At 36.1% G+C, this 7,026-nt stretch overlaps 1 long non-coding RNA gene across 1 annotated transcript; it reads right to left on the bottom strand.

Moving 5' to 3' along the window:
• Positions 1-634: 634 nt before the first annotated feature.
• Positions 635-6,432, bottom strand: LOC311430134. The gene is made up of 3 exons (XR_014688586.1): positions 6,334-6,432; positions 5,461-5,526; positions 635-671 (listed from the first exon to the last, which is right to left on the bottom strand). It is a non-coding gene; the product is annotated as an uncharacterized lncRNA (long non-coding RNA).
• Positions 6,433-7,026: the final 594 nt, after the last annotated feature.

Here is a 7,026-nt window from a genome sequence, read left to right as displayed (position 1 = left end):
AGAGGTCATTGGAAGAGACAGTAGAAATTCTCAGAGCTGGCCTGAGTAATTTACTGACTGAAGAGACAGACATAACTAAAGCACAATCAGAAGAATTCTTCGCTTCTGTGTTCACACAGAAGGCTTGGGGACAGATGTCAGAAATAGACATAAATTTCCCAAGAGAGCAAGAAAAAATACCGAAGGAGGTAAGATTCAGCTAGAACAGGTGATCAAGGAATTAGAACATCTGAAGCTTAACACAGCTCCAAGACGTGGAAGTATCCCCTTGAGGTTTCTAAAAAAAAAAAAAAAAAAGTTGCAAAAAGGCATGGGAGAAACATTTCCAGATGGAGCTGAAACCTCTTTGAAAACAAGTATAACATGAATAGAGTATATGAACAAATATAGTTTAGACTAAGTGAGGCCAGAACCTGGTTCATCCTTCTCCAGTCAGTGTGGAAAGCAAAACAGAGAGCACGCAGCCCACTGCCTGAATCCCACAGCATAAACTCTGTGAAACCACTGCAAAAGGGAATTTACCTACTCAAAGTAAAAACATTGAACTTGTTTATTTGTCTGTTTGTTTGCTTTTAGGAGGAAACTTACATTTCAAGAGTAAGTCTTACTGAGTGTAGGATTCAACTGATCAAAGGTCCATTTCTTCACCTGGGCTGCTTTCAGTAAGTCTTCTGTTCAAACATGAAGGCAGAGAGTTAATCAGACTGTGCTTTAGCTGTATCTGTCTCTTCAATCAGTAAATCACATTTTAGCTTGCTGCTGTGTCTGAAATAGTCTACCCTTACATTCAGTGGGAAAAAGGCAGGCACTTTCAGGGCTTGAGTCCAGTCAGCCTTAAAGAGCATAGCTAAAACTGTCCAGTTAAAGCACACCTGATGAAAGTGTGCCTACATGTATTTCTCTTTGTCACTAAAAAAAAAATATGCAATTAGTAGCTCATATGTACATACTCACATTGTAGATATCTGAAGATGAGTAAGGCAATTCCTACTACAAATATTTTGAATCTATAAAGTGGTTCAAGACCAAAAGCTAAATCAACTAAAATTATTCTTTTATTCTCAGATCTTGCTGATAAGGTCTTGCATCCTATTCTATCTGGACTGGAAAAAAAGTCACAAACAACACACTTAGAAGTGATACTAACATGTAAGAAAAGATTTTTCTAGGGAAGATACTTCTCATGTCAGCCATTTCACGCATATCTGCATATATATATGGGTGCTGATCATTATCATGTATGATAATAAATTATAGAAATTTCTCTGTCATGAATTTGGTTGTCTTTATCTTGTCTTTATCTTTCCTGAACAATTCACAACTCATTTTCCTACAATATGTATGAATATACCCAAGCTCAGTTTACTAGTACAGATAGACAGAAAAATCAGAGATGGAGCTACATTAAGGTAAATTAGAAAAGCAATGACAATATCATTTCATTTGGACAGAGATATAAATGAAGATTTTGGTTTTCATTTTAACTGAACTGGCAAGAGTAGTCCATTTGGAACGCAACAATGAGAACAAAACATTATGCATCACAAGCTGGTGTCTCTGCTTTGCTTGCAAACTCCAAAAGGGTCACTCCAAAGGGCATATTCAATGACAAAAACAAAGGCAAAATCCAGGTCATAGTGGACAAAGTTGAGAGAATGAAGACAAAGCAGTAGGAGGTGGCAGACAGTATTCCCCCGCCCCCCCCCCCCCCCAGTGGTCTTTCTTATATTCTCAGTTTTGTGTATTCACCATGCTGGCTCTTTAATTCAGTCACTCTATGAAAGACTTTTAATTGTCCATCTTCTGTAAGGAAGTGAGTGGAAAAGGATTTCCATGCTCCATAGCCTACATTGCAACCCTTCTGTATATGCCCCAAACAAAAAGCAGTGCACCACAGTATCTGCATAATGATGTCCTATTTCATTGTAGGTTAGGGAGACAAGGAAAGTTTTCCTTGTCTCAGAGGAGTAGCCCAGACACAGTGCATCACAAGCTTGGAAATAACTACAGGTTGTGTATGTATTTTTTATGCACAAACACGCTAGATTATGCAAATTTGATTTTACCTGATGTGCCACCAAAAGAGAAAACTTGAGAGAGAAAAATAAAAAATAACCCACCATACTTTTCATAAAATTATACACTCCTGTTCTTTGTTGTTTCAAATTTTTACAAAATCAAGGTTTTTAATTTTGTGAAAGTTGATCTTCTTATTTTCCGTATTTACTTTTTTTTTTTTTTTTTTTTTTTTTTTTTCCTTTGGCAGATATTAGAATTAGAAAGAAAAAAGACACAGACAGAAAACTATTGTTCTTCCTCAATACCTTGTTGCTGTTGTTTTCTGCTTGTATGTTTTTCAAAAATACAGATAAAGGAAAGATTCCACTCTACATAGTCAAAGAAAATACTATAAAAACTCAGAACCATGATATATGCAATGATAGGAAGGGCAGTAGAGAAAAGAATTGCATCTCCATACAATCTTGAAAGCACCATTTCCTTGCAGTTTCATAGGTTTGTTGAATTGCCTTCAAATAGAACATGAAAGGTATATACCTATCCTAAGGACAGTCAAGCTTGTATGGCCAAAAAAGAAAAAGGCAGTAAACGTGAGTTTAAAATACTCAAATTCTTTAAAGATAATTTTTTCAAGTACTTAAAGTGTCAATTCACCTCATCATCCCTCCCAAGTACAGATGAGTTTCATGTAGCATGGGGCTCCAGGACTAAGACTATGACATGAAACTTTAACAGCTTTTGCCTTCTGTGCTTGAATATTGAGAACACAAAAGATTATTTTCATGAATGGAAAATTTTTGTTTAGCCAAAACTTGCCATTTTATCCATGTTATCTGATACACTGGATTTAATTTCCTATTTGAACGGTGTTGTTGAGCTGATTAGTTAGGAACTGACCTTCATCCTTTGCATTTGTGTTCTTCTGCAACTGCAGAGAATACAAATAAAATATAATGGAAAACTTCCCCTCATTCCTTTCTATCCATCTGTCCTTATAAAACAAAAGTATTCTGAGTAAAATACTGCCTTTACCAAAGTCAATAACAAAACTTCTTGTTGACATCATAGAGAAAATAATTTTACAGTACAAAACAGTCTGAAAATCACTTGACATTTCTACCATTTATCCCTGTTTTTGTTTATGTATAAGTAGATACCAATAAACATTTATTTGCATTGCCTTAGAGAATGGTTTCATGTCACCTATTGAAAGCTTTAGTTGGTTACACCACAATATTGATCTTTTTCCAGCTGTTGCAGCTATTTTGATCGCTGGGTACTGGACATCAAAGAGAAAATGTTTCTGGTAAATGTAATAAATAAAGGTAATGGTGCAAAGCTGTGAGAGGGTCCTAACATTAGTCTTGAGGAATACACACCAGCAAAAACACTTGAAAAAAATCAATGTAAAGGTCTCAGCTTTATTCAGACATCTAAGTGAGCAATACTTTGGAAAGAAAAGTACATAATTGGGAAAAGTCACTGTGACAGTCCTATGGCTCTTTCAAGTGGGGGAATAAAATAATATACCCTATTTTGCAGCAGAGTTTTAAAAATCTAAAGTTTTTTTCATATTTCTGCTGCTTGTAAAGTCATGTTTAAGCACTCACAGCAAACACTTGATGGATTCTGTAGCCAAAGTCTGCCATCAGTTGATATATTTTTAGTAAAGTTCATGGATGATAGCAAACTGTGCATAAAATATTACAAATGTCTTTGCTGTTCTGTGCAAGTCACTCAAGTCACTCTTGTGGAGTGCTTTCTCTTTCCTTTCTTTTTTTTTTTTTTTTTTTTTTTTTTTTTTGCGTCTTATTCTCGCTTTAATTGTTACAATAATTCAAAGAGTTTAACTACCAAGTTTGCCTAGCATAATAACCAAAATTTATGTGTGTGTGTGTGTGTGTATTTTATCATTTTGGTTGTAATTGATTTTTTTCTGCTAGAAATGACACATTTCTTAAAACATGAATGCTTATAATCTTACTGATGTTACACTAGCAAGCAATCAGGTAAAGTGAGACAGTGCACATAATATATTGGCTTCAGCAGAAAATGCTCACAGAAAGCATCTTGAAAGAACAAGTTCATAACCTCTCAGTTTTGAACCTTTAGTCACTTATGGGAGAAAATAAATATTATTTTAAAAGTTATATAAGCCTCTAACTTCCTAAGATATCAAATGGAATGGAAAGATGATTTGTTTTGAACTACCTTTGACTCTTTTTGCACAAGCTTTTAAGAAAATCTTGAAGGAGAGGAGGACCAGGAAGTCCATAAAAAGTCAGAAAATATTATTTTCATGCTGCCTTATGTCTCATTTTGTTTATCTTCTTAGTACCATCTTCTGGTTTTCTTCCCTTTTCTTTCATAATATTTCTTAAAATCTTATATTACCTCAAATTTTAAGTATTTATTAGATACCCTACTGAATAGACTCCTATAAGAGATGAGGGTGCACAAATTTTAAAGTATTTTCTCTTACAGCACTCTGTTTTGGAATAGCGATATATTACACACATGGGAAACTAAAGCATCGAGAAGCTAGTAAACAGGCCAAAACAACAACAAAACATAATTCAGGCATCTAAATTTGAATATATATGTAATTTAGAAACCAAAATCCTAAATTTGCTATCTTTAAGACTTCCCATTCAAAACATCTTAGAAATTTCCAACTTCTGAACATCCTTTATTTTGTGACCTTAAAGAACTCTCTAGGTAACTGCAGCTGAATTGCGACACATCCTTTAAGCACCTAAACTCTAAGAGATTTGAGCAACTCAGCATCTAGCCTTTAAATGAATCTATTTGCAGACACCAGTCATTCCTTTGCTTAAATCTCCTGAGGAATATCATCAGCATGCACTCTCAGAGCATGCTAAATGTACATATTAAAATCCTAGCATTGAGGACAGAACTTGAAAACAAGCATAGCTGAATGACCAAAAGATAAATTTAAACACTGGCAACTCTAATATGTTACATTTTTGATGCCTAAATTGATATCTAAGCCCTACCAAAGCAACTGCTACCAGGTGGAGTCAAATCATTCTAGTATCTTCTTTATCTAATAGAGTGACTCATGAAAATACCCAACAGATAAATGAGAGGCTTTCCCATTCTGTTTGTTACAAGAACTCGGTCATAGGCATGGCTGTGAGGAGCTGCCTCTGTACCGGGAAAGCACAGACCAGGTTACTCTTCTCTACATAGATACCTACAGATGTCTTTCAAAAGGGGCTCTGAATCCTGAATCCCACAGACATACTGATGTCTTAGCTCAAAAGACAGGATTTCAGATGTTCCCTTCTTTTATCATCTCCCAGGATGTACCTCATTCGTCCTGTTCCCCACCATGCTGGATGCTATGCCCTTCATTCCTACTTATCTCATCATTTAAATGCACATTCGTGGGTTAAAATAAATTAATCCTGTACTTACCATTTGGAGCTCTGTAGATGAGGAATCCCTTACCTCCAATCCTGTTTTGTGATTTTGTTAGTTCATCTATTTAGGCCATAAATAAATAAATAAATGCATTTTAAATGAAATGTTTAGCTTGGCTCATGAGGTCTAATCATGTACATTTTCCAAGTTAGTAAAAACAAGGTGCATCTCAGTATATTTCCAGTTAAATTGTTAAACTGCAGTTTTAATTAGCTCATAATCATAGACTGGTTTGAGTTGGAAGGGACCTTCAAGACCATCTAGTTCCAACCCCTTCAGCATGGGCAGAGACATCTTCTACTGGATAGGTTATACAAAGCCCATCCAACCTAGCCTTGAACACTTCCAGAGAGTTCTTTGAATTATCTAGGCAACCTGTTCCAGTGCCTTGCCACTCTCATAGTAAAGAATTTCTGCCTAATATCTAATTTCAATCACCTCCCTCGACCTGCTGGTCAAGCTTCTTTTGATGCAGCCCAGGATGTGGTTGGCTTTCTGGGTTTCATGCTCACATTGCCAGCTTACATTGAGCTTTTCAACCACCAGTACCCCCAAATCCTTCTCCACAGGGATGGTCTCTACCCACTCATCTCCCAGCCTATATTCATTCTTGGGATTGCCTTGGCCCAGGTGCAGGATCTTACACTTGGCATTGTTGGGCTTCCTGAGGTTCACATGGACCCATCTCTCAAGTCTGTCAAGGCCCTTCTGGATGGCATCCCTTCCTTCCAGCATGTTGACTGTACCACTCAGCTTGGTTTTGTCTGCAGACTAGTTGAGGGTGCTCTCAATCTCACTGTCTATTTGACCAACAAAAATGTTAAATAACACCAGTGCCAATACCAACCCCTGAGGAAAAACACTCACCACTAGTGTCCACCTGGATGTTGAGCCGTGGGCTGCAAATGTGTGTGTCACCATCCAGCCAATTTCTTATCCACTGTCCATCCATCAAATCCATGTCTCTCCAATTCTGAGAAAAGGATATTATGTGAAACTGTGTCAAATATTTTGCTTGCAGTAGTCTAGGTAGATAATGTTAGTTGTTTTAAAGTAATGCAATATCTTGTATTAATTTAAAGTAACACAAGAATAAAGGAATATGACATGATAGGAATGAAAGGGATGGCACTTAATAGTGGAATAATAATGACATAAATAGTATTCTTGAGGACTTTTTCTTAGTAAGGTAGCATCTGTGTATTATTTTCCTACTAGTTTTTTTTGTTTGTTTTTCCTCTAGAATGATCCTAAAGTCTCACATGACATAATAAAATAATTCCCACTTCGGCAATTATCCCTTCAGAATGTGAACAAGCTGTTCTGAAAAGTTTTGTTGTTGTTGTTTTTTCTTGTGCTATCAATTTACAATTACACAGGCAATAATAATGTTTCTTAAATTTTCTTCTGTGTTTTGCATATTTCAACTGTCTAAGTTAATAAGGCTGCACATTTATACCTTATAAAATCTGAATCAGTTCAAGAATAAGGGCTCACTTCTGCTCTGCTGAATTTTGCAGTTTGCCACTGATTTTCACAAGAAAACACGTCGAGGTCTAT

The sequence above is a fragment of the Aythya ferina genome (genome assembly GCF_964211825.1).
Source record: "Aythya ferina genome assembly, chromosome: 1".
Classification (NCBI taxonomy): Eukaryota; Metazoa; Chordata; class Aves; order Anseriformes; family Anatidae; genus Aythya; species Aythya ferina.
The sequence above is the reverse complement of the archived record's forward strand: the minus strand, read 5'-3'. Positions and strand labels throughout refer to the sequence as shown.